General features: G+C 49.2%; 1 long non-coding RNA gene across 3 annotated transcripts in view; it reads right to left on the bottom strand.

The window, feature by feature from the left end:
• LOC138846800 (uncharacterized) overlaps positions 1-27,854 on the bottom strand; it is a 773,267-nt gene that overhangs the window by 216,181 nt on the left and 529,232 nt on the right. For 2 of the 3 annotated variants that reach the window (XR_016225367.1, XR_016225366.1), the window contains exons 5-6: positions 23,976-24,110; positions 3,865-4,126 (exon numbers count right to left, since the gene is read on the bottom strand). This is a non-coding gene — a long non-coding RNA (uncharacterized LOC138846800). The remainder of the gene's footprint in view (positions 1-3,864; positions 4,127-23,975; positions 24,111-27,854) is intronic. The other variant, XR_016225369.1, reaches the window with a different exon arrangement.

Below are 27,854 nucleotides of genomic sequence, written 5' to 3'. Positions count from 1 at the left end.
AAGCTAGGGTATCTGTGAGGACCAAAAGCCACCGGGACCTCATCTGCTTGATTGACCGACCTTAGGAGAGAGGCCCGAGGTCGTCTCGTGTTTCACGACGGGCCCTCGGGATTTCCTATGGAACAAGGGTTGGGCACACGGAATTTTCATTCAACACCAAATTTCCCTTTAGGTATTGCTTTTCAACCAGTGGTCACCATATCTATGATGGCTTGGATGTGGTCTCTCCTTATTCATTCTCTAAGACTTGGCCTAAATATTAGTGGAACCGGAGGACACTGTGCTAAAGGAAGTAAGTCAGGCACACACACAAATATCACATGTTCTTTCTTGTAGGTAGACAGAAGCTTAAAACACATATCCCATAGGGGTGGGTGTGTGGTCTAGTGTTTGACAGTGCTTGGGACAGCCCCCTCTCTTATCAGAGCGCCAGGGTTTGAACCCCGGATATGCTCCTGATTCCAGCTTCCTGCTCCTGTGTACCCTGGGAGGTAGCAGGTGAAAGTTCAAGTAGTTGGTTCCCTGCCCCCCAGTGTGGGAGATCCAGATTGAATTCTTAGCTTCCAGCTGCATCCTGGCCCAGCCTGGCTGTTGTAGGCATTTGGGGAGTGACCCAGTGGATGGGAGCTGTTCTCTCTGCCTCTCACAAAAATAAATAAATAAAAAGTGGATCTCATAGAAGTAGAGAGTAGAATAAGTGTGGTTGCCAGAGGCTGGAAAAGGGAGAGGATGGTTAAGGTGCACAGGGGTACTGCTGGATAGGAGGAATAAATTCTAACATTCTGTAGACGTGGGTAACAAGGACACCGTTTAACTGCATGTTTAAAACCACCAATCGAGGGGAATTTCAATGCAAAGGAATCCTCAGTGTCTGAGGTGACAGATATACCAGCTATTCTGATTGCTACACATAGTACACATATATTGAAATATCACACAGTACTCTACAAATATGTATGATTATTATCTGCCAATTAAAAACAAACAGACTTGGCATAAACGTCTTGTTAGAGAGGTCACCTTTGATCCACTGTGCCGTGAGCTCCCTGCTATCCAGCACCTCCCCTCTGGCTCCATCTATCACACTAATGTGTGCATGTGTGTGGGAGTCTTTCATGTGAAACTGTAAACTCTGAGACAAGCCCACTTTCATATGACTTACCATTGGCCAACTGTAATATTTGTTGATCGAATGACTGATTTACTGGATTGGCACTTGGCTTTCTTGGCATAGAATCCATTGGCTGCCTGTTTCCCAAAAGGCTGCTGCCAGTGGCTCCCCTTAACTAGCTCCCTCCCCAACCACCACAACTGAGATGTGGAGGTGACTGCTCCCCTTCCTTGGATCTGAGCCAGCCCCTGACTGCTTTATCAACAGGATGCATAAGTGACTATGTGCCAGTCTGGATCTTTCTGAAAATTATTTATTTGAGAGGTTCAGGGACAAGCAACAGGGAGATAGTGAGTGAGCAAGTGGGAGAAGGAGACAGGCAAAGGGAAAGAGAGACAGAGACAGAGCAAAGAGAGAAAGTGCTCCTCTCCACTGGTTCACTCCCCGGTTGCACACAACCACCAGGACTGGTCAGGTCAATCCTGGGTCTCCTACATGCAGAATCCATGTGCTTAAGTTGTCGATGCTGCCTTCCAGGCATGGGTGGAAGCTGGAGTCAGGAGCTGGAACTGGATATGAAGTGCAGCACACTGATATGGTGTGTGGTATGAGGGCATTTTAACTGGTGTCTCAAAAACTAGGTTAAATGTCTACTCCTGGGTCTAGCTTTTAAGAGGACTGGCGAGTTCTTCCCTTATCTTGCAACATTTGCTGTGGAGGATGAAACGTGCCTGGTAAGAAGGCTCACCGGTCCCACCACCCGGAGGTGCCACTGCTGTCAGCATGCTCAAACCACTCAGAGGAAGAGCCTGAGGCAGAAGGCAGAGTAGCAGCAACCACCCTCAGCTCTTTTGGCCATTCCAGCCCAAGTGTGCCAGGCATGCAACTAAATGAACGATCTTGAACAACCCTGGACAACCTTGGACATCCCAGCCCCCCAGATTCCACATGGAGAAGGATCTGCAGAGTGGACTGTGATGCTCCGGTTGTCCTCGCCATCAGGGAACAGAGACAAGGCATCCCCACTGCACCTGACCCAAACACTCGACCCACGGAGTCCCTGAGCACAACCAGATCACTGCTGTTTTGCACCACTGCATTTAGGGGATTCATAATGCACTGACAGATAGCCAGAACAGCCTAAGAGGCTACAATGCACTGCCATACTTTCGCTTCTGCATCACCTGTGACTGTTTCATTCCTGAGCTAAAATCCACACAGAAACATGCTCAACACACAATTCTTTCACAGATGCTATGAATCTGACAGTGTCTTTCACCAGCAGGAGACTTCACAAGCCTAGTAGGGATTCTGGACGTGACACCAATGCCCCAGGAATATGTATCTCATGAAGATTTTACTTACAAAATGCAATTTTTTTGAATTTCCTAATGGGACTATGAGATTGACCAAATTCAGCAATTTCTTCAGAAATTCTGCTCAGCAAACACTGAGGCTCTTTTTCCTTAAGTTCACAGCCAAATGACTCCGAAGGATAATGACACAAACCTCAGTTTCTACACCTTTTATTCATTCCTCAACTTACCCTAAGTCTTCACACTTACTGTTTCCTTCCCCTGGTCAGAAGCTCACCCCGCGAGACAGACTGTGTGGGGTGAGGAAGAGGAGAAAGACCAGCAACCAGAAGTCGTGACGTATACCTAGTGTGCATCAGTTCCATCTCAGCCTCTCAGTCACAAACCTTCTACACCACTACGCCATCATTTACAACAATGTTGGGAAAGCTACGGTAATAGAGCATTAGGTAGTAGAAACAAAACAACAAACAAGCAAACAACTATTACAGAAAACTAACCCAGGCTTTGATTTGTCTTTTCCAAGGTCAGACAAAAATATCCTCCTTATTTCTTAGACGACTGACACACAGAAGCTTGCCTGTCACGCATTGTTTGGTGTGCTTCAGAGTGTGCTTCTTCCAGTGTTCAGGGCCCCTTGATAGACTGTCTACACTGTCGGCTGGTTTCACAGCAGCCAACACCTGTGCTTGGAACCAGGGTGAACGTATTTACCCACAAAAACAGCACCTCTGATCTGAGAGGCCCAAATGCTTCCCAGATGCTTGGCATTTGTACTCCAAGAGTTTGGAAAAAGAGGAAAATTTCTCGGGAGAATGGAGAAGATAACTCATTCACATCATTATCCCATCACAGCAACTTTCAAATTAAGGAATGGAAAAAAAAGACTCAGTGACTATGCAGAAAGGAACACTCGGGATTGTTCTAGTCACTCTTCCCACTCCGGTTTCACCTTGCCTGTCTGTGTCAACTCAAGAATGTTCCACGGAAACAAAGGAGATGCTGGCATGGCGGAACATCTGCCCAGCCTGTCCATGAAGAAGCCAACCACGCCCCACAGTTCAATGACGTCATCTCCTTCCCTTACTTTCCAAGAAGCGCACATCCATTCAGAGCACTCGTGAGAATTTAAAACGCAAAGGTGAAGGCCATGAGCATTGAGAACAGCTGCACACAGCTTTTAAAACTGTGTCGGGGGAAAACACTGGAATCGTCTGGTTCTTTTCTCATATTGCTTTCCTTTTGCATACAATGGACGGCTGGTGAAGAAGCAGGCTAGCACTGGGTTTTCCAGAAATCTGTTGAGCTTGGGGAAGAGTGAGGGGGCCCCACTGGGAGACTCCTTTCCTCTGGGTTGGTAAGGAGGTGGGTGGCCACAGCACTGTGTCACAAGAAATCTTTGGCTTTCTTAGAACCTCAAGCAGAGATCTCACTTACCTGGGAAACGTCGCGATTCACGCTCCTCCAGTTCTGGGCACCACGCAGCATGTCCTGAAGGGCCAGAGGCAGGAGCAGGCCTGGGAGGACCCCGTCCCTACCAGGGCCGGCGGGGCACACGGTCCCTCCCGAGTGTCGGCAGATTTGCGCCTCTTTGGCTAGGACGTCCCGTGTTCTTCCAGGTGTTCATTTTCCTGAGAGCGTGACATGGTCCCAAGATGGGGACAGTTTATACTTCTTTCTTGTTTCCTGATTCAAATCCCTGGAGAGAAAAGCAAAGAAAGAGTGGTCTCAATGTGTCAAATTCTTCAAGTGGCTGGAAGGAGACAGATTAATTTCCAAAGGGAAGAGGTCCTTCCCTCCCTCCCTCCCTCCCTCCCTCTCTTCTGCAGCACAAGAAACCCAGGAGATAACATAGATCAACTTCCACACTACACGAAGCAAAGCAGTAAAGGGAAACCAAAGCCACGATTGAGCTTTGAGTCCCACAACAATGGGACCAGCTTGACAAATGTGGCTTCCTCTAGACAATAAATGCTGAAGACTGCAGAAGTCCAGCACAATGCAGTCTGGTACTCAAGACTGCAGCCAGCTACAGGAGAAAGCAGGCATCACTCTATGAGTCTTTTCAATCTGTGTTCCAAAAGTAGCTGCCCCCATGTCAAAAGGAACATTACAACCTCAAAATTACGAAAGAGCTGCTGCAAGTCCTGCAGAATGGAACCCAGATGTTGTATCACCTTCTCTGGGGATGCAAAGATCTCATCAAGCTGCACTGAACCATTTGTTTATTCAACAAAGAATTACCAATCATCAACTACTGAATACCATACACACAGACTTTAAGCACCGATAATTCTCTGCCTACCTCCCGTTTAAATTCTGTAATTATATTCCAAACACTGCTCTAGTTGGTTGGAGGGCTGCCCTGTAACTCCTCTTCATCGTGGTATAATGGGAGGAGCCTGGGCTCCAGGAGGAGCGAGACCAGAGTCGGCATTCAGAGGGTTTCTCTGGGCTGGAGGTGGATCGGTGGCGCCCGGACAGAGGGCGTCTCTGCCTTGTGTTTCTGAGCACACAGCAAGGCCCACACTTTGGCCTGTCCCTCATGCTCCTCCCAATCAATACAGTCCTCTTCCAGTTGGGGGCGGGGAGAGGTTTATTCTTCCATGGGGTAGCATCTTCCTTAAAACCAGATTGGTGCGTCAAGAGGTAACGACGAGAGGCCCCCGTGGGTGTGAATCGTGGCCACCTTGTGCAGAGACAGTGAGGTCCAGTCTTCCTTTCATGCATAGCTCCTGGTTTTGACTGCATTGTGTGATCAGAAAAGTTCCCGTTCATGCAGATCTGTATTATCAGAATGGACCACAGGCAGCCACCTTGACAATGAGAGAGGGATGCCTTCCTTGTGAGGATGTCTCAGTGAGACAGTACATGGAAGGTCCTTGGCACAGAGCCCAGCTCCGAGTGGACAGTCTGGGTTGGGGTTCTCATCCATCCAGCTTCCTCTTGGGAAGACTGTGACACTAGGTGGCTAGGCAAAGGGACACTGAGCCCAGGTGTTTGGCAGGTTCTTCCAGCACTTGGTGCTGGCTCCACAGGAAGGTGCCTGGACTGTGTGGTCTGGAATCTTTACAACCCTGCCCACAAGAGACGCTAATTCCAGTCATGGATGTTGGTTTTTCTACTGCCTCCACGACCCATCAAAAACTCTATCCTTACGGAGATCTCTCTCCACCCTTCTCCTTCTTGCCATGCCCTCTCTCTTCCTCCTAGGTACACAAGGCCACTTCAAAATGTCCTTGGAGAAATGGAATTAGATGGTGAGATTATTTTGGTGCAAAAAAATTGAAATCCATGCCTGTTTTTGTCATAGTACACTTATACTGCTCAAGTAGCTAAAGGTGTGGAACATCATTGCATGGGTGTCTGTGACAGCTGTCTATCACTTGGGATGAAACGTCTCTTCAGATCACATGCCCATTTTCTAACTGTGCCGGCTGGGTTTTCACTGCTGAGTTTTAAGGGTTCTTTATTTAGTTTAGATACTAGTTCTTTGCTGGATATATGGTTTGCAAATACTTTACCATACTCTACAGTTCATCTTTTCACCCTTCTATTGAGGCTTTTCGCACAGAAAAAGTTCTTTTAATATCTTCTTGAAGTCCAAGTTTTCCTTTCACAAATTGTGCTTTGCTGTCTGGTCTAACAATCTTTGCTGCCCTAGATCCTGAAGATACTCTACTTTTTTTTCTAAAAGTTGAACTCTGTGATCAATCCACTTGGAGTTTTTGTGTACAGTATGATCTCAGGTTGGGATTCGCTGGCTGTACAAGCTTACCAGCAACATCTGTGAAAGGCCAAAATAGTGAAAGGAGAATTGCTTTTACGCCTTTGTCAAAAATCCTTTGGAAATATTTGTGTGGGTCTGTTTTGGGCTCTCTACTTTGTTCTCTGATCTGCTGGACAACAGTACACACATTGATGATCATGGCTGCATAATTAGTCTTCCAATTGGACAGAGTACACAGATGAATTTCTCTCCACTTTTTCCTTCTTCAAACCTGCTTTAGTTGTTCCAGTTCCCTTGTCTTGCCCTGTACATTTATGAATAAGCATACCTATATTTATCAAAATTTGTCTGGATTTTGATAGAAATTGTTAATCTTGCATATCAAGTTGAGGAGAATCAATGTCTTCACTATGTAGAGTCTTCCAATCCATCAACATGCTCTCTGTCTCCATTTATTCAGATCTTCTTTGATTTCCTTCATCAGCACTTGTAGTTTGTAACATCCAAGTCTTCAGTAAGCTTTGACAGATTAGCCATTATACATGACATTGTATTCTTAATTCTGGTTTTCATGGGTTCATTGCTATTAAATAGAAATATAATTGATGTTTGTATGTTTATGTTACATCCTGTGACTTTACTGAATTCTTATTCACTCTAGGAGGTTTTATTATCGCTATTTTTTGTTTATTTCTTCAGATATTCTGTGTTGACAACCATGTATTCTGCAAATAAGGATAATTTTATTTCTTCTTTTCCGTTCTGTGTGTCTTATGTGTCTTTTATTTCTTTATTCAGTGCACAGAATGGAACTCCCAGCAATAGGTGGAATAAGTGGTAAAGGCAAACATCCTGGCCTCATTCTCTATTTTCAAAGATTTATTAATTTATTTGAAAGGCAGAGCTAGAGGGAGAGTGAGAGAGCAGCAGAAAGATACACACACACACACACACAATCTCCCAACTGCAGGTTCAATCCCCAAATGGCCACAAAAACCAAGTCTTGGCCAGGCTGAAGCCAAGAGCCAGGAACTTGGGTCTGGGTCTCCCACATGGGTGGCTGGAGTCCAAGCACTTGGGCCATCTTCTGCTGCTTTCCCAGGAACATTAGTAGGGAGCTGGATCAGAAGTGGAGTTGCCGGGACTTGATCTGTCACTCCAAAATCCAATGCAGGCATTGCAAGCACAGAAACTGCACACTCTCACCTCTGTTGTGATCTGATGGGGAACATCCAGGCTTTCACCACTACGGGTAATTTAGCTGTAGGCTTTTGAAGATGCTCTTGATGGAGTTAAAGAAGGTTTCCTTTTTTCTGAGAGAGAATTGTCATGCTTGAGTCATGGGTTCTGTAAAATGTGAGGTTTTTGTTTTTGTACCCATCGATAGAAGCACGTGTTCTTTTTTCTTTAGCTTGTTAATATGGTGGAGTGTATTGATTTTTGAATAGTGAACTAGCCTCACATCCCTGGAAGAAACCCCATGTGGTCATGGTTTATAACTCTTTCCCTACACTGCTGAACTCTATTTGCTAACATTTGTGAAGGACTTTTGCATGCATGTTCATGAGGGACTTGGGTCGACAGCTCTCTTTCTTTTGTCCTGTCTTACTTTGGTTTTGGTAACAGGATAATACTAACTTCAAATGAACTGGGAATGTTTCCTTTCTGGATGAAATTGAACTTGCATAGAATTGGTGCTAATAGGTTAGACGTTTGGTAGAATTTATCTGTGATAAAGTTTAATTTATAAACTAGGCACAGTACAACAACAAGAAAACAGAGTAATTATAATAACACATGATAACAGAATTGCCAGCATCTCCACTCTTATACTCTGAGACCATTATTAAGTTAAATAAGGGCTCCTTGAACATGAGGACTGTGATTCTGGCACAGTTGGCCTAACCCTGGAGACACCTACCAGGTGACTACAGGCATGGGCTAAGTACAGCGTGGATCTACAGGACAAAGGGATGATTCACTTCCAGGATGGGACACAGTAGGGACACGCAAACCTCCATCCTGTTATTCCGAGTGGTGTGCCATTGAACACTTCAGAACAGTTTCTTTCTGGAATTTTTCATCCCATATTGTCAGGTCACGTTGGCCACAGGTACTCAGTCCACTGAAAGTGAGGCCACAGCCACGGGACTGCTGCACCCTTTCTGGGAGTGAATGTTGACTGACAGCTCGCGTCACTTGCTGTTACACTGCAACACCAGTTAGCACTCACCCAACACCTACAGCGTGACAAGCACTGCTTATTTCCTGTCTGCACTCCCGTGGGGAGGTTCCTTGGTTGTCACCGCACCTTTACAGAGAAGGAAACTGAGGCTCTGAGAAGTGGGGAGACCTGGAAATGGCTCCTCAGTGAGGACGAGGCACAGGGCAGCAGCCGGGGGTGGTGGAGGGCGATCCTGTCAACTTTCTCATTCTGGTGCCTGTGAGCGCACTTGGGGGTCAGTCCTTTTATTTAAATATGCACCATGCCTTTAGCAATTAGCAACAGTACTAATGCATTCAAATAAACAATACTTTGGATGTAGACATGAACAATTAAGTACATGTAGACCAAATTCTTACCATTCTGTGTGTGTTTGTGTGTGTGTATGTGTGGTTTTCCACTAACTGTCTTTGCTTAGTAAAAGTCATCAAATACAGCTGGGAATTATGACTAATTTTTTAAACAACCCTGGAGAATTAAAGGGAGGGAAAGAGGAAAGGGGAGGGGAGGGAGAGGGTAAGTAGGAGAGAGAGAAAGAGGGAGAGAGAGAGAAAGAGGGAGAGAGGTTAAGCTCAAAGGCAGAGAGAGCGAAATGGACCAGATTATACAAAATTAAAAAGCAAATACGAGCAGACAATTTGTGCCGAGTGATTGCAAGCAATTAGAGCCCGGCTTTTCTGGAGGGAAGGTGGGGGAGGGGTTATCTCCGCTGAAAAGGAGACTTTATTCATCCTGATCAGCTTCTCCTAGCATTCTCTCTTTCCTTCTTGCTTATCAATTTAACAAACAAACAAAAGTCAGCTTTCAGGTGTTACACGCTCACCCCTGCGAATCCACCCCTGGGCAGACAGGGAGGATTTAAGCTTCCAAACGGTGCTTTCTACAGCCCTGAAAACCAATTTGTTCATACAGAATAAAATCAGGAGGGGGAGAGGGGAAACACCACCCGAGCATGTGTTTCTTTGGAGGAGAGCTTCAATTTTACTATAATTGTCTAAAGATGGAGCTGCTTTGATCTGAAGAATTATTATTGTGCCTCCGACGCCGGCTGCTAATGTCACAGCTGCGCTGGGGCTCGGTCGCGCCAAGGGGCTTGGGGTCTGACTTCGTCCCAGGAGCGCCCCTCATCTCTCTTGCCCATTGTCTGTCCTCTGCCCAGTTTCTGGGCACAGCCCCGGCTACTGAAGGCCTCTGCTCAGATGGTTCTGTTCAGGTTCCTCGGAAGGTGGAGACACAGGTGGTGACAGCATCGTAGGGGCCCTGCCAAGGCTGGGTGCTAGTGGGGTGCCTCACCAGCATGAGGCAGCGGGCAAGTCTAGACATGAACTTGACAAAGAGGCCCGGGCAGGTCACTGGGTCAGGGGATCCAGTGCACCTGGCCATGCTTGTTCACCAGGGTCTCCCCAGCGTAGTGCAGAGACCGCCCCAGAGCTCGCAAGAGGTCCAGAGAAGTGTTCCCACGTTCCTCTGACAGCAGCACTCTGCATTAAGGGTTACTGTCGGCTGCATGGAAGCCAAGGGCAGATAAGGCACAGGATGAAACAGCTGTCTTTCCAGGAAGGACAGCTACAGACCGTAGTTGGGGTCTGAGGGCTGAGCCAAGTCTTCAGGGCTTGCATTTTCCCTCCGTGGCTGAGAGCCCGAGCAGCAAGCCCCTCTTCCATTTCCCCTTTGGGCTGGGCAAGATGCTCCTGGGGCTCCCAGGACGGCCCAGGCCACCCCGGCCTCGTCTCGTCCCATCCTGGAGGCCACCTTGCCTGTGTCCTGTAGAAGCCTCTGTCATTGAAGACAGTACCCTAGTAAGACCCTCTCCATCCTGTGCCTTACCAAAGCAGCTGCCCTGCTCAGTGCTGCCACCCCAGGCGAGGAGCCACACTGCCGTTCAAAACGCATTTGTGAATTCTCTGGTCTCCTGTGCCGATGCCTTCCCCAGCACCTGGAATAAACTCTCCCCTCCCTCTCCATCCCAGAGTCCTCCTCTCCTTTCACGGATCTCTTGCAGCCCAACTTGCAGGGACTTGGGTTAGAAAACAACTCTACTGGTCAGGGAAATAAAGCCCAAGGGACAAAGCGATGTCGATGGCCCTGATGATAGCCGTAGAAGGCCACAGCCTTGAGAAAGACCACAGGAGAGAGGGGCCACCACTGTGGGTTAGCAGGTAAAGCCACCGCCTGTAATGCTGGCATCCCATATGGGCGCTGGTTCAAGTCCTGGCTGCTCCACTTCCAATCCAGCTCTCTGCTATGGCCTGGGAAAGCAGTAGAAGATGGCCCAAGTCCTTGGGCCCCTGCACCCACGTGGGAGACCTGGAATAAGTTCCTGGCTCTGGCTTGCAATCGACCCAGTTCCAGCCATTGTGACCATTTGGGGAGTGCCTCTCTGTAACTCTGCCTTTCAAATAAATCTTAAACACACACACACACACACACACACACACACACACACAGGAGACAGACACCATTTCTCAAGCTGGAAGAACGCACCAAGCTCTTTAAAAGAAAATGCAATGAAGCACAAAATTCTATAGACTTTTAGACTTAGACTTGGGGTCAAAGACTCTGGTATGCAAAACGCTGCCATGAGAACCTAACAAAGACACAGCAACATGAAAACACAAGCGTAGTCACAGCTCTGCCAAGCACTCAGTCCAGCTTCTCCCCAGCCCCTGCCCCCGGAGCCACCCCTCTCAACCTGAGCATCCCCAGCGCAAAAAAAAAAAAAAAAATCATGTAGAACACTTTGACGAGAGTACCTCAAATAGTTCATGGAAAATGGAGTTAGAGGATGCTCATTTTGGGGCAAAAATGTTGAAAGGCATGCACTAGAGAAGTCTTTCAAAAGTTCACCAAAATGCGCATTGCAAAAGGCCGCGGACTCATTTCAGAGTTTCTCTGCACCAACCTGACCTCATCTTTCGTTCGTCTTTTCTACAACTTCTTGAAGTCCCTGCAGATTAACTGTGCAAGCGTGGGCCAGCTACTTAACTTTTCTCTGCTTAAATTTTCCCATCCATGAAAAGGAAGAACAACAAAATTACTTATCTCGAAGGGTCACTGGGGATAAAACGAAGTAATATATATTCAAGCCAAGTGCTTGGATGATGCCTGGCACGCTGTCAGCTTGCAACCAGCAGTGGCTTTTATCAAACCGACCTCTGGAAGTAGCTGTCTCGCCGTGGGGAAACTCTGGCACTCATCCTGAACGGCGCCGTCACGCCCTCCTCGGCTCTGGCACGTCTCACATTCTGCAGTTTGCTCACCTGGAAGGCTGAGGCTTTGAGGAAGCCTGAGCAGCAACTGCAGGGAACACGGAGAAAGGAGGCACAGAGCCCCATGCCAGCCTTGCACAGACATGAGTGACATGGGTAAGACCTGACAGGCAGATGGCTGCACTGCTGGGCTTGACGGAGGAAGCGCTGACGGCAGAGATGGATGGAGGATGGGGGCTTTTGCTGTAGATATTCTGGATAAAGGGGAATGCATGATCTGTGCACCCCAAGAAGGCATGGGTGGGGCAAGGGTTATGATGCAGGCGATTAAGCTGCTGCTGCCTGCATCCCATATTGGAGTAGTGGTTTGAGTCCTGATTACTCTGCTTCTGATCCAGCTTCCTGCTGTTGTGCCTGGCATGGCTCAAATACTTGGGTTCCTGCCCACCTGTGTGGGAGACCCAGATACAGTTCTGGGCTCCTGGCTTCAGCCTGGCCAAGTCCCAGCTGCTGCAAGCATTTGGGAATGAACCAAGATGGATCGATCTCTCTCTCTCTCTCTCTCTCTCTCTCTCTCTCTCTCCACCCCAATTTTCCGTTACTCTGTCTTTCAAATAAACTATTAAATCTTTTAAAAACCACACATAGTAAAACACCATAAATAAATGGGGTAAATCAAGAGTCAGGTAAGAAGGGGGTGGCTGTGGCGTTCAGGAAAGTGGGAGAACAAACTCAGAGCAGCCCTGAGAACAGAGATGAAATTCCCTCCAAGACAGTGTCTCTAACTTAGCTTGTGATGTCCACAACAGTGCGGGAACGTCAGGCTTCAGGAGAAACAAGTGAAGTCCCATGTCTGTGGGTCTCTAGGTCCCAACCCTCAGCCCTGAACCTCCTGTCTTCCTTACATTCAGGGAAAGAGGCATCAACATAAACAGAGAAAAGTCTGCACAAGGTAACAACGCAGGGGCAAGCATTGGGCCCAGGAGTTAAGACACTTGACTGGCATGCCTGCATCTTACGTAAGAGTCTGCATGTGCTCCTGGCTCCAGCTTCCTGCTAATACAAACCCTGGGGGCATCAGGAGGCTGCTCAAGTGACTGGGTCCCTGCTATCAATCTGGGAGACCAGGACTGACTTCCTTAGGCCCAGGACCGTTGCTGGCATTTGGGCAAGTGAACCAGCAGACAGGAGAATTCTCTTTCCCTTCCTCCCTTCCCTGCCACCACCCTTTCAAATAAAATAATTTTTTAAAAAATTAGGTAACAAGGAAGTATTCAGGTAGAGCAGTATGGGAGATGCAATTAATTTTGCGATGCACTTTAAAAAGCGGTGCTTAGGCCAGTATCCGGGCAGAGAGATGAGCAGATGGATACTGGGCTGTAATTGAGAGTACTTCACTGTGAACAGGTAGTGCGTGGGTGGGTACTCACTGCAAAGGTTTCTAAGCTTTCCTCACGTGTCTGCAAATTTTCATAAACAAAAAGAAACCTAATGAAGAGGACCTGAGATCCTCAACACAAACAGTTATGGACTCCCTAAGACAAGTTGTCCCAACAGGGCAGCTGGCTGGGGCAAAGGTACACTGTCCCCTACTCTTCCCCACTGCCGGTCTGCTCCCTCCCACCGATGGCCACAAACCTTTCCAGAGCTAGACCATCTTCTTCTTCCTTTTTTTGAAAAGATTTATTTTAATTATTTGACAGGCAGAGGTAGAGAGAGGTAGAGAGAGAGAAAGGTCTTCCATCTGCTGGTTCACTCCCCAGATGGCCACAACGGCCAGACCTGCACTGATCTGAAGCCAAGAGCCAGGAGCTTCTTCTGGGTCTCCCACGTTGATGTAGCGGCCCAAGGACTTGGGCCATCTTCTTCCGCTATCCCAGGCCATAGCAGAAAACCAGATTGGAAGTGGAGCAGCCAGGACTAGAAATGGTGCCCATATGGGATTCCAGCGCTTCAGGTCAGGGCGTTAACCCACTGCGCTACAGCACTGGCCCCGAGCTAGACCATCTTCTACTAATGTTGCCTGTAAAGATTCAAGCTACAAACACATCCTACAGAAAATGCATTTTATCAGACCTTCCCTGACGATCAACCTAAGTCTTTAACATCTCAAGAAATGAATCTTCAGAGCGAATTCTGGCCAGTGGAGAAGAAGCTGCAGGTGTGTGTCACTTGGGTTAGGTGCAGCTGCAGGGTCAGACGGGCCCACAGGACCCTGACTTACATGAGATCACGCTCCCTTGACCCCAATCAAATGCAAGTGGCACCGTGGCTCTGTGGTGCACACATCTCGAGAACCCTGGCGCTTTCTAACTCAGTGCTCCACGTCCCTCAGGGAGCGTCCCCCAGCACCATGGTCTGAGACGGCGACGCTCGGGTTCCAAGCACAGGAGGATGGAAGGAAGAAAGAAGTGGGGCGATGACGTGTCCAAGCTGCCTCTGCAGAAAGCTGCCTGGAAGCCAGCACACACGCTTACTCACGTGTCCACATGTTGCTACGAGGGACACTGGAAAATACAAGCCTTATTTATTCTCAGCAGCAATGTGCTCAGCAGAAAAAAATTATATTACTACCAAAGCAGGGAGAACGGATTGGGGGGACAGTTCTCTGCAAGATGGGGAGAATGCCGCTAGGATCCCCTGATGTCAAACCCACACCTGCCCAGAAGCTCATTCCTGATGCTACCAAATGACCTCTACAGCGGTGGCCTCCTTGCTGAACCGATCACGTCGTGAGGGGGAGAAGGCCATAAAGAGCTGTACGATGAGTCCTGTGGAATTCGATAAGCAGAGGTGGGAGGCCTCACATTAGAGGTCAGATGGAGACGTCCCTGAGTTCAAAGGGCTAGTGAGGGCCTCCCCTGCAGAGGCCATGGACACAGAGCAAGGCCTCCCAGGTGTTCCCATCACTCAGCTCCTCTGCCTTGATCAGAGAACCAAAGCCTTGACAAGGACAGAGGCTGTCCAGGAGCTGAGGAATCCTAGCAGGTGATCTCACCTGGATGGAAGAACATGGAATAAAAGCCAGGAGTGGACTGCAGGGAGGGAGGGAGGGAGAGAACATGGGTCAAGGGGGACTGGCCAACGATGCTTCATGGGTGTGGAGGGGGAGAAGGAGGGCTGTCAAAGGCAGGGGTGCGGTGGGTGCAGAACAGTTGTGTATATACTGTTGTCTCAGATCTTGTCTAAGGCTTGGAATACGAGTTCTCAAAGTTCCCCAAGAACTTTCCGTTGATCTGGTGCCACCATCTTTCTGAGCAGAGGTTCTAGGAGTCACCCACACATTTCAACAACCCAGGGCTACGAAAACACACTGATGCCTGTGACAAGCTTCTAAGAAGTTGGTTGCACTGATCTGGGTGACACCTGGGCTCTGGGACTTCTCAAGCCTCCCAACGTGATCTTCCTGGGCAGCTACACTGAGAACCACCGCTCCCAGGAGTGGTCCTCCAGCTCCAGCAGGCCCACTGGCCATCCAGGGAGTGTGCCAAAATGCAGATTTCCATCCATGAGCCCCAGGACGGGGCCCAGGACTGCACTTTCATAAGGTCCCAGGTGATGCTGCTCATCTGTGGAACACACTTGGAGTGCAGTTTGACTCCTGCATCTCTCCTACTGCTAACATGTTCTGCTACACCCACGAGGGCTCTGACACACTGCCTGCTTATGTGTAGCTATTACATCCCAGTAACAGGCTCTTTAAGACTTGGGCTGCTGGTTGATGATCTAGACTGGCCCACATTGGGGACAGCAGAGAACAACTGCTGGGGCTTAACACAGCTCTTATTTATATTAATAATTAGTACTTAGTGCTAATGAGTAGCCAATTACTAATAGCAACAATGACATTGAGAAAACAGCGATCACCCTACACAGCGCAAGCCCCTCTCCCACCCTCTCCCCCATATCACATTAACGTTTGAAATGAGTTCCAGAGTCTTGTTGTGACAGCCACCACGTCACACACCTTCACTAAATAAGACAGCTCCATGGAGTGAAATTCCACCTACAATAGATATGTCTTCAGTGGGGTGCACAGGAAATTAAACACAGAAGAATCACCAACATGGAAGTTCTGAGTTTAATTCCCTACCCCCATCTCTCATCATAGTGATGTGCTTGTAGGTTAAGGGATCTTGCAAGTTTCTTAGGATTCTGTCTTTTCCCACTTCTCTAGATGAGCATCGGCTTTTGGCTTCTAACCTCCAAGACCCGTGTTCTCAAAGCAAACAGAGCTAACTCGAGTGTAGCAGCAAGAACGAGACTCTGTCTTGTGACTGCCCCGCTGGCATCCAGGACTGATGCAAGACACAGAGGTTTCTCTTCCTCTGGTGGCTGCCTCACCTACCTGTCCTTACAAGAAGCAGTGTCACACTTACCTCTAATGACATCTACTAAGAAATTCATCAAAGAGAAACTGTTACCAAGGTACACTATCATGGCCAACAACTCACAGTGCCGTGTAGGAACCCTGATTGCTTACAGGATGCATAAGGGACGCCGCTTTCACCTTCGTGAGGGCTGACCGGGACCATCATGCTCCCGGCATGTCCGAATCACGGGTGCAGGTGGACCAGGTAGGCTATCCACACCCTGCACGTGCTACACGTGGGTGAGGGCTCGTTCACCTCTTTAAACCTCACCCATCCTTCGGTCTGTTTCTCCCCATTGCACTAAATGAACTGGGTGCTGGCATCAAAAGGAGGGCACTGGGAATGCTTTGTGGACCAAGATACCTTCAGGGACTAGAAATTATGTGGAAATGATTTTTCCTAGTGATCCTCACACCTGGAACTCACCTAAGGCAGACCTGAGCAACTGTTCTCCTTACTGGGGAAGTGGGCGTTAAGGTCAGTCCTGTCTGGAAAACCAACTTAATCTTTAAAATGAGTCTTCTTGGAAACGTTCTGAGACTCCTGAGATAATCTAACATTTTATTTATTTATTTTAATTTTACCAGAGAGAGAGAGAGAGAGAGAGAGAGAGAAAGAGAGATCCACCATCTGTAGGTTCACTCTCAAAATTGCCCACAAAGGCCAGGACTGAGCCAGTCAAAGCCAGGAGCCAGGACCTCCATCCAGACCTACTATGTGGGTAGCAAGAGCCCAAGTAGATAAGCCATCACCCTGCCTCCTAGGGTGTGCATTAGCAGGAAGCTGGAATGGGAAGTGGAGCTGGGACTTGAACCCAGGCACTCTGATATGGGATGTAGGAGTCCTGAGCAGTATCTTAACCACTGCACCGAAAGTCTGCCCCAGGTTTAGTATTTCAAGTGTGGAGTGAGCCCTCTGGACGAGAACCATCTTCCTGACTTCTGAGTGGGCAATGTTGTGCTCTGGCCCAGCGCCGTGAGGACTTCTGAAGTTCCTCTCGCCTACCTTGCTCGTTTTCAGACACTCACTGGATAAGAACTGTGATCACCAGCCATCTTTTGGTTTTGATTCAGGACCAATGTCCCATCAGAGCCAAGGGGAGGCTAACCCAACTCCAGCCCCAACCTTGGCATTTGCAGAAACAGACACCCAACAAGGGCCATCAAAGCTCCCTCAGCCAACTGGAACATGAGCCTAGGTTTCCTGTTTCTTAGTTCAGAATCCTAAAAATAGCAAATCTAAAAACCTAAAGAAAAGCTCTTAGAGGCCGGCACCTTGCTGAACAGGTACAGTGCTGGTCAGGGCACTGCAGCCCACGCACAAGTGCCTGGGTTCGAGTGGCAGCTCCACTGCGGATTCCAGCTTCCCGCTAATGCACACCCTGGGGGCAGCAGGTGATGGCTCAAGGACTTGGGTCCCTGCTACCCATACAGGAGAGCTACATTGAGTCTGGGGCTCCTAGCTCAGACTTGGTGCAGCCCTGTCTGTTGTAGGTATATGGGGAATGAACCAGCCAAAGATAACTCTCTCTCTCTCTGTCTCCCAAATAGGAAGGAAAAAAATGAAGGAACAAAAGACTGAAAGACCAAAAGAGAGAAACGAGAGAAGAAGGGAGTGAGGGAGGGGAGGAGGGAGGGAAGGAGCACAGGCTCTAGGTTACCCTGCCTGAGTGAACAACGCGAAGTCCCGTTCACTGGCTTGGAGGGACCAGGGGGCTCAGGCGTGGCAGGTGCTGTCCAGATGAAGCCACAAGTCTCAAGTTCATTGCCAACAGCTCCACTACATGGCAAGGACATGTTTTCAGCTTTGGCACAAATGGCAGAAGCAACCTACAGCTCCCAAGTGCCTAAGTCAGGACGGTGTGAGCCCCCTGGCTCCTCCAGACCTACCCTCCACCCTTCCCCACCCAGCTCTGCAGCCCAGGGCAAGGACCTCTCAGCCTGTAGATCACCCCCTGGACTTGCTTGTCCTCTGGCTCCAGGGCTTGACCTTGAAGAAGACCCAGAAGGAGGTCAGAGTTCAGGGCTTTGGGTGCTCCGGATCCCTTCCTGCCTCACCCAGCTTTCGGCAGTGACTGTGCCCCTCTGCCTGCAGCCACAGCTCCTGGCAGACCCCTGCCCTTCCATCCTCCCGCCACAGGCTTCCCCAGGGCTCAGGAATGTGGTGCCCCCTTCTGCATTTCACTCCCCCCCACCAGGTGCGCCATCAACCCTTGTCCGTCGCCCTTACCCTTCACCTCTGTAAACAGCCCCATTATTAAATTCTCCTCACTGAATCAACACACCAAGTGCACTGGCTTGCTCCTGCTAGAACCATCACTAGTCCAGGGGGCCTACATCAACGGCTTTGTGCACGAGCCACTTCCAGTGCAGTGGAGGGGAAGGTGGAAACCAGGTGGGAGACGTGCGGACAAACAGCTGCCTGGCACTGCACAGCCTGCTGGTCTGCCACAGATCACCCCTCTCAAGCTAAGCCAGGCCACGGCAGACTCCCAGGGTCCACGCCCAGGGCTGCCCAGTGGCCTGCTCTGTGCACACTGGAAGGCCCCTGCCCCCACCCCTCTAACCGGCCATGTGATCCTGGTGCTGTACACGCCTGCTAAAGACGACACGTGGCTACCTGCCCTGTCCCAGCTCCACCACCTCATGGTGAGCTGCCTTAAATGCTAAAACAAACACAACCCGACCTGCTTTTCCCATCTGTTTCTTTAACAAATGGGAGCTTAAGCCCATAGGGAAACTGCGAGGCGCAGGGAAACATCAAGCGAACACTTCTGAATAAAAACAAATGTTGCTGAAGATCGCAAGATATTTCAAACAGAGCACGCCATTGGCCAGGCCGGCCACCCTCCAACGCCTGCACAGGATCCCGATGACAGCATTATTTGCTTGAATTGGATTTGTTTCTCTGAACAGAAACAACATGCGAGCGACCTGGAACAGGAAGCGGCTACTGGGTCCTGCAGGCCTCCCCAGGACCCTGACTCAGCCCAGACAGGAGGGAAGGCAGACGCGGGAGCCGCACGCTGCCCGGGGGAACCACTCCTCGCCATCTCCACCAGCAGGGCTGCTCTTCTTCCCTTGCTGCCAGCATCCAGAGCAGAGAGCAGCGGCTGGCATTCTGACACGCCGCTGGCTGGTGGGAGGAGCAGCAGGACACAGAGGTGCCTGAACCTTGATTCCAGTGAACTTGGTATTCTCTTCCCAGAGTGGTTTTCCCTGACACCCCCTTCTAAGTAGGCATCCCCCCTCCCAGGTCTCCTCCAGGCTTCCTACTTGCCTGCCGACCACACTGTGTCCATCCCCAGGGCCTGGATGCACAGCACACACTGCCCAGATACTTGCTGGTCAGCTAGGTTCAAGAATGCATCGAGGGCCGGCGCCGTGGCTCACTTGGCTAATCCTCTGCCTGCGGCGCCGCCACCCTGGGTTCTAGTCCCGGTTGGGGCGCCTGACTCTGTCCTGGTTGCTCCTCTTCCAGTCCAGCTCTCTGCTGTGGCCCGGGAGGGCAGTGGAGGATGGCCCAAGTGCTTGGGCCCTGCACCCACATGGAAGACCAGAAGGAAGCACCTGGCTCCTGGCTCCTGGCTCCTGGCTTCGGATCGGCGCAGTGCGCCAGCCGTGGCAGCCATTTGGGGGTGAACCAACAGAAGGAAGACCTTTCTCTCTCTCTCTCTCTCTCTCTCTCTCTCTTTCACTGTCTAACTCTGCCTGTCCAAAAAAAAAAAAAAAAAAAAGAATGCGTGAAGGACTGACAGAGTGCAAGGTGCATCAGTGACCAGAGGAACCTAGGCCGGCAGCACTGGCTCAGGCTGATGAGTTAATTTTTCCCCAGTGGCGGGTGGGCCGTGACCAGCAGAGGGACCCCATGTTATAAAAGGCCCCGGAGCCATTCTCAGAGACGTGCCGCCGCTTCTTGGGGACCCCCGTCTCCCTCCCTCCAGCTCTGTGCTCTCTCTGACCCGTTCTGTCTCCTCTACTTGAGTTTTTCTTCACTGTTCATTTCTGTTACTGACTAGAAAGGCCACATACTTCATAACCAAAAGGTGACGCTGTTTAGAGTAGCAAGATGTGCTAGGAACAACTAAAATTATGTGCTTTAAAATATCAGCTACTCACCAACACATTGACTTGAGTATATTGAACTTATAAAATAATTCTATTTAAAATCTACTTCCAAAAATGACATAGATGTTTTGTATTAACTAGATATTATACATATCTGTGTTCACTAAGGTAAAATAAAATATTTGGAGAGATTCAACAAAATAAACACGATTAGCAGAACAGTGCTTGCCATATAATCATATTTTCATGTTTTAGCTATAACTATTTCTAATACCATTATGTCATAGTACTTTGTTATAGAGGGTATTCTGAACACTATTTTGTAATCTGCTCATTCCATAAAATTGCACTTGCTCTTCTTCAAAGTCACATTTTTAACATTTGCTAAAATATTTTGGACAGAAAATTATCTAAGTTGCATTTTACTGTTAATAAATTATTGGCACTGTTTTCCTACAGTGAAACTTACTATAGATTATAATATTTTTAACTTTCTCCAAAGTTCCTGAGACATCTTATAAATTCAGAGCAAACCATTTTTTGATAACAAAACACATAAATAACTTAGCCCAAATATTTTCACAGATACTGTCTTTTTGTTTGTTTGAGAAGCAGAGAGTCAGAGACAGAGAGAAGGAGAGAGAGAATGAATGAGATCCCAACCTCTGGCTTATTCTCCAAGTACCTGCAACAGCTGGTGCTGGGCCAGGCCAGGGCCAGGAGCTCAATCCACATCTCCCATGTGGGGGACAGAGACATAAACACTTAAGTCATCACTGCCACCTCCCAGGGTCCACTCTATCAGGAAGCTGGAGCCAGAACCTGAACCCACGCACACCAACATGGGATGCGGGCATCCCAACCAACATCATAGCTGTTACACCAAACACCTATCTTTTTATCTCCCAATGCTTGTTTTTTGAACTGTTATTTTTAAAAGGAAAAATGCTCCAGGTAAGTTGCCTCTGTTTATGATTCCAAATTATAAGTCTTTCAGTCTCATTCCACCCAGCAAGAATACACTTAATCCAAATGAATATGGAAACATCAATCAAAAGATTCTTCCTGTAGATCAAGACATTCTAAAGAGCAATTATGACTTTGAACGAGAACTATCGCATGGCTTTTGAGTTCTCAACGTTTATTTTGTTTTTCTTTCTGTTGCAGGGACGCTTTTCATTTTTTGTTCTTGTTCGTAAGATTCATTTTCAATTTTTACAGGGCCCAAATGCTTTCAAATAGTGTTTTTGAATATGCTATTCTTTGGAGACTTTGACTGAAGATATCTAACTGATGTTGAATAAAATCAACCAACATTTACAAATTTATTTACAAAAGAAATTCAATACCACTGCAAACCACGTAGGTGGATTCACAGAGTAGCTCCTCAAAGGTGCTGCATCTTCTACACCCTCAGCCTTGATAAGCAGCAGCAGGGAGAATGCCTAATGATCAGACATGTCTTTATCTCCAATATCAGCTCCCTCACTAAAACATGGTAGTTGAATTACTCTAACGAGAGTTCACAAAAATTTAAATCACTACAGCTTTTACTGTAATTAACTCGGCAGCTTCATGGAAAAGAGTTATGAGTTACATGAGCATCAAAACAAATTCCTAATTTATTTCTGCCTCGTATATTTCATACTTTTGAATTATTGATTTTTATTTTATTTGAAAGAAAGATAGAGTAAGATAGAGTCTTCCACCTGCCATTTCACTCTTCAAATGCCCAAAACAGCCACGACTGAGCCAGGCCAAACCCCAGAGCTAGGAATTCAAGGTGGGTCTCTCACATGGGTGGCAGGGACCCAACTGCTTGAGCCATCACCTGCTGCCTCCCAGACCTTGGCATCAGCAGGAAGCTGGGAGCGGAGCTGAGACTCAGAACCAGGCACTTCCATATGGAAAAGCCAGTGCCCCAGGCTGTGCCTGAACTGTTGGGTCACACAGCCCACCCTGTTTCTTAAATTTGTGATGACATTGCTTGTACCATGATGCAGTGCTTCGCCGTAAATAAAGATGTATTATTAACACAAATATACCTTGAGCAACAGGAGCTAGCATCTACAATAAGCTCAGATGTTTCTCCTTTTCAAGAATGGACTTCCAGAAGCTTGAGTTTGATTTCCTTCTTGGAAGTGAATATCTGGATCAGAAACGGATGAACTGAGTTCCCTGTGAAACCTCTAAGAGCACTGATCAAACGGATAGTATGTGAACTGCTTGCAGGTTTTTTTCTTCCTAAAGTGTCAACACATTAACTGCAAAAACTTGACGTTTTGCACATATATAAGAACACTTGGATCTAAAAACTGAGTAAAATTTTGAAAGCCGTCATTTGATATAAATGAAAAACCACGCTTTGCCGAGAGACGTACCTTCTGCATGTACACATGAATCCCTCATCTGTAGGAGAATTCTTCTAAAATAACTACTGGGTTTTTAAATTAGATGCTGATGCTGTGCTAACAAACCTCATCTGCTGCTCTGACATGATCCCTTGCCTCCGTGGATGGCTAAGCTCATAAATGTTTTGTGTGAGTTACGTGTTGTTTCATAAGAAGGGGAAATGTAGTAATTACTCATGAAACATGCATTTTTGGGTTTTCGAGCTCATTGCTGCCAAAAGGGTTTGTTTAAAAAATTTTTTTAAATCGTACCAACTAAAACATCTAAACAGCTCGAAGCTTAAAGTATATAATAAGTGATGGTCCTGCAGTACAAGAGGATGCAAACCGTCCTGCCAAAGCCCCTCAGTCCGTCTTTCCCGCATGGAGCAGTACCTCCCTGCGTATCTGCCCTCCCCTTTGCACAGTCCCCCCAGCCCTGCCAAGAAGCGTCCTGGGAGCATGCTGCACCCCAAGGGCCCCGCTGCTGGTCACGGCCCAGGCAGCCAGGAGAGACCCCGTCAGCAGCTCCGCACCTGAGCACACTGCACAAGCATGCGCTCCCTGCGTTGCATCCTGCAGCGTCTGGGAATGAGAGGCCAGCCCTGGACGTCTCTGGACTTGAGCACGACTTAAAGAAAAAACTCTGTTCATTCAATTGGCATCTCACACCAACCCCCTCAAGCCTCACCATGAGGACTGGTGAGTCCTGGCTCCTCCTGCCTTAGCTTCATGTGACCATGACGAAGACACTAAACAATAATAATAATAATAATAATAATAATAATAAAAGTTAAATCCCAAAGACAAAACAGGACAAGATGCCAAGACAAAAGGTATCCCCCAGGATGCCCTTGGGCGAACTGGGACCTGTTGGCATACCGTGTACTATGAGTCTTGGGTGGGTTTTTATTCAAGCCAATTTCCATGGGTTTGTCCTCATCCCTTAGGTTATGTGACCTAAGCTGTCACGGAACAGGTGAGTGAGGAGCAAATACCCGGCACGGGGGTGGATGCAGAACTCTTCACCCAACAGCCAAGACAAAACACAACCTCTCTGCCTTACAGTCAAAGATGCGTGAGAGCCTGCTGGGTTCCTGTCCCCGTCCCACCCTTCCCCTCCACCCTTCCTTCCTGATGGGGTGAAAGTGGAGTTGGAAGCCACCTGCTAAGGATACCAGGCCAGAAAAATCAAGGATCCCGGGGCTGCCCCCGCCCTCTGAGCACTGAAGCTGACGGCCAGTCCTGCGGCTGACGCATCCATGGGTGAAGTCCCTGCTTCTAACCCCAGGACCCTCCTAATCCCCGCCCCCCTTCACACATGCCACTCTCCACTCCTGCAATGTCCTTCCTGCCAGAAATGAGCGTGGCCATCACCTCCTCCTGGAAGCCCCACCATGCCCATCACTGCTGTGCAAGCCCTGTGCAATAGCCTGCCTCCTCCATCCTGTGCCAACCTGAGCGGCGTGTGTCCCCACTTGGTTCTCAAGTGCTTCTGCACCTTCTACCCAGCAGGTACACTCACAGAATGCAGGAAGGGGAGTCTGAAACTCACCAAAGCCTGGCGGGTCCCGCAAAGGCCCCTGGGAGGACGCCTGGCCGGCCTCTAAAGATGGAGGTTACACTCTGGTGGGGACGTGCTCTCCATCAACAGGGCCGGTCTATGATCCTGTGACACCTCCTTGGGGACCTGCAGGGGGAAAGGACAGGCCTATTAGCAACCCCAGTTTATAGCTGGGCAAATGGAGGCACCAAGAGGTTAAAAGCCTCAGGTCAACCCGGAAGTCAGTGAGGGAGCCGCGACTGGCCATCAGGGTGGCTCCCATGCACCTGCTCCGAGTTCTGCCTGGGCCCCGCTTCCTTCAAGGACTTCTCAGGTCTCTCTCCTTTTCCACTAGAATCCAAAAAGTCCTCTTTCCAGATTAAGTCATCCTAGCTTCAAATATCTAAAGCAGCTATTTTTTTTCCCCCTTCAGCATTTGAAATGTTTTTAAGGGTTTATTTCAAACACGCTTTTCTTTGAACCGATTGTTCAGAACTTTCATTCCACCTCGTCAGTGTTTTTTGTAGTCGGTTCTGATTTCTAAAAGGTTTTTATTTCTTCTCTATTAGTGGCCACCACCTGCTTACTGTGTGGATGGGTTTTGCTTTATTTTCTTTGCTTTCATCTGTTGAAATGGATGAGAGGGGACCTCAAGTAATGAACCTTGCATCCAGTTTTCGCCTTCACCTCCCTGGTTTTTAACTCCTGCAGCCACAGCTAAGGGGGCATACTTTCTGAGGAGTGGGTAACTCTCTCTGCTCCCCGGGAGTGACGAAAACCTGGCAGGCAGGTGGCAGATGGCACCTGAATGTGCAACGTCACGGCTGCCTCCGAGACCGCCTGCCACCTTGCTTCAGCACAGCAGGGGATGCCAAGGACCCGACTCCTGGCTTGGGGCGGCCCAGCGGCTCTGTCAGAGGGTTGCTGGTATTAGCAGCCTTGCCGGGGTGTCTCCTTTTTGGCTAATGTCCACACATTGGGCCTGATGGGATCCTCCTGAGATACAAACATACCAACACTTCACTCGTTCATCCTTCACCCCTCCCCTCACCCCGGGGCAATCAGGTTTAATGAAGCAAGCATCCTCCATCAATCATAGCAGAAGGTCATTTCCTCCGGGTAAGTCCGTGGCCGCAGCAGAGGCCGGTCAACGCCTGTCTGCACCACTCTGCCCTATGCTGTGTCTGCTGCACACGAATTAAAGAAACAAAGTTCTAGATCCCAAAAGTCCTGCCAGCTGAGTTGATGCCGCCACCTCCCCCCACCCCCACCCCTTTCCTCTTCCCACCGAATGTTAGAGCCATTCATTCCCTGTGAAAGTGGGCAGGCTCCCTCTACACCTGTCCAGCCCAGAAATGCCCAGCCACAGCTGTGTCAGCCCAGGAGGACTAGCCAGGGGCTGGGGGCTCTTCCGTGGTGGTGACCCCAGGGCACTGTAAGGAACACGTGAATGACCTGAGAAAACGGAGCTGAAGTGGGTACGATGCCCAGAGACCCTTTGACATCTCCAGATACCCTACGTAACCAGCATCTGTTACCCAGCTCAGAGCCGTGACAGCCCCTCAGGGCCACATCCACGCGTGGAGAAGCGAGGGATGGGGCCGGGGGGAGGGGGGTTGGGGCAGGGCGGCGGCTCAGGGAGGGCTACACGGCAGATGCACACCTCCACTCCTGCAGCCCAGGACGAAAGCCAAGGCCTGGAACACTGACCCCTCACTTCTCCTGGGAATGGTGATATCCCACACATTCTGTTCCCACCCAAGCCCAGGGGGACTGGAGGGAGCCGCCAGAGCGGCACGGAAACCGGGAAAAGCACGGGCCGCTGGAGCTGCCTCCCGCCCTTTGTCTCCCTTCTCGGTGGGGCTGACCCCAGCCTCACCCACTCCCCCGCCCCCCACACACAGAGGCCCGCCCCTCCCCCACACGCGCAGGCTTCCCGGAGCATCTCGGGCTAAAGGGGCTGCAGGAGCCTCCTGGTCTCGCAGGCTGAGCAGGGCTTGAGCCCGACGACACTAATTAGTAACGCAATCCCACAAAGAGTGAAGCCGCCCGCCACCTCCCCTCACTCTCAGTGATTTATGTTCAATTTGTACAAATGGAGAAAATGAGATTTCAAATTTCAATGCCATTTCTGCAATGAGGTGATTAAAAGAGAGAGAGGTATCGCCTTGCACTGTATAGAATATTGATCCCACTGCTATTTTCCTTTGCAATAACCATTAGCTCAGTATTATTTGCAAACGTCTAATGCGAACCTGGAGATGTAATTTACATTTGTGCCTCACTTATTTGCTTTAACAAAACAACACAAAAGCTTTGGGTCTTTCAATCTATCCATATTGTCAATAAAATTAGCAGCTTCAAGGGAAAAAATTATATTCAAAACCATAACTTCCCATTAACTACCGCAAGACACAGCACACTGTTGCCAAAGAGCGAGCCCTTCATGGGGAAGCCGCTTCTCCTTTTCTTCCTCCCCTGCTCCTTGGCATCTCCCCTCCCCCCCTCCCCCCCTCCCCAGGGCTAAGATTGAGTCAGAAAGCTTGAAAGCTAAGCATCCCCTTTGCTCAGGGTGGATCCGCTGGGGAGCTGGGGCCGGCTGCGCTGCCTGGTCCCTCGGAGGGAGGGCGTCCTCGGAGGTGGAGGACACGTGGGCCCCAGTGCCAAGTGCCGGCTGGGCTGCCAGGACAAATGCGTACACAGAGACACGTGCGGGGCCAGGCACTGACCCTTCTGAGCAGCCTCCCCCAGGAGAAGGGGGAGCCAGGGCACGGGCTGGAAGAAAAGAGGAGGAGGAGGAGGAGGGAGGGAGGGAGGGAGGAGGGGGGCCCAGAAATAGGCGCGAGGGGCTGTGATCGTGCACTTCAAGTGGCAGCCTCAGAGCCTCTTAATAGGCCACGCAGCTCCGCTCTCTCATTTCTTGTCTCTGCAAATCCATCAGCTGCCTACCACTGCCTACCAGACCCTGGAAGACGAGAACAAGAGAAAGGGAAAAGGGGGGGCAAGCTAATGACCCATAATTGCCTTGATAGTGGGAGAGGGGCCAGGCAGCTGTTTTACATTCCTGGTATGTATAGTATGCAAATATCCACAAAGGCTCGACACAGTTTCCCTATTGTGGATCCGGAGGGTAACCAAATTAGCCCTTGGCAGCCATGGTAATTGGGAGGTGCTGTTCCCATTAGGAGTCCTGCAAATTATGAAGAAAAATGGACCGAGGGCTTTGTCACAAATAATAATACAGAGAAGAAAAGAGCAGGCGGCTGTCTTTTCTTTGCTCCCCCCACCTCTCCCCACCCTCTGCCTTTATGGTTTTTTTTTTAAATTTCTGCATTGTGTTGTTAATACCTCTCCATTTAGTAATAAGAAAACAGTCTGAAATCCTCCCCCAACCCCACTTCTAGATGGTGCACAGACTTGATTGCAAGAATGTCAAGTTCACAGGGGGAGAGAGGATGGATGTCAGGTTTGCAGCGGGGTACAGGGTTAGGAACTCCTTTTCTGCACCAGAGCTCGTGGTCTGCAGGTACGAAAGGTGCAGCTGCATCAGGGCACTGACTCCAGCTTCTTGTGTCACTGGGGATGACGCAAGACGCCACGGAGCTGAGGTCAAAGAGACAATGTTCTTTCTAAGGAGCTACCTCCCCTTGTTCCTGGGGTCCTTAGAATGCCTCCCTCTGGGTCTGAGCTGGACTTGGGCCTCCACTTTGCTCCCAAAGATACTCAGGTTCCAGCTGGCCACCATGGAAACCTCCAATCACCATGCATTAAGCTCCAGACTCCCAAAGAAAAGGTTGGGAGACTTCCACTTGTGGCACTCCCTTGAGATGGCTTCGTTGCAGGTCCCAGGGGAGCTGGGGGCTGGGACCAGATGGGCCAATGGAGTATCAG

Source organism: Oryctolagus cuniculus, chromosome 18, assembly GCF_051225735.1.
Source record: "Oryctolagus cuniculus isolate XC-2025 breed Fujian yellow rabbit chromosome 18, ASM5122573v1, whole genome shotgun sequence".
Classification (NCBI taxonomy): Eukaryota; Metazoa; Chordata; class Mammalia; order Lagomorpha; family Leporidae; genus Oryctolagus; species Oryctolagus cuniculus.
This window is presented reverse-complemented; position numbering and strand designations above follow the sequence as displayed.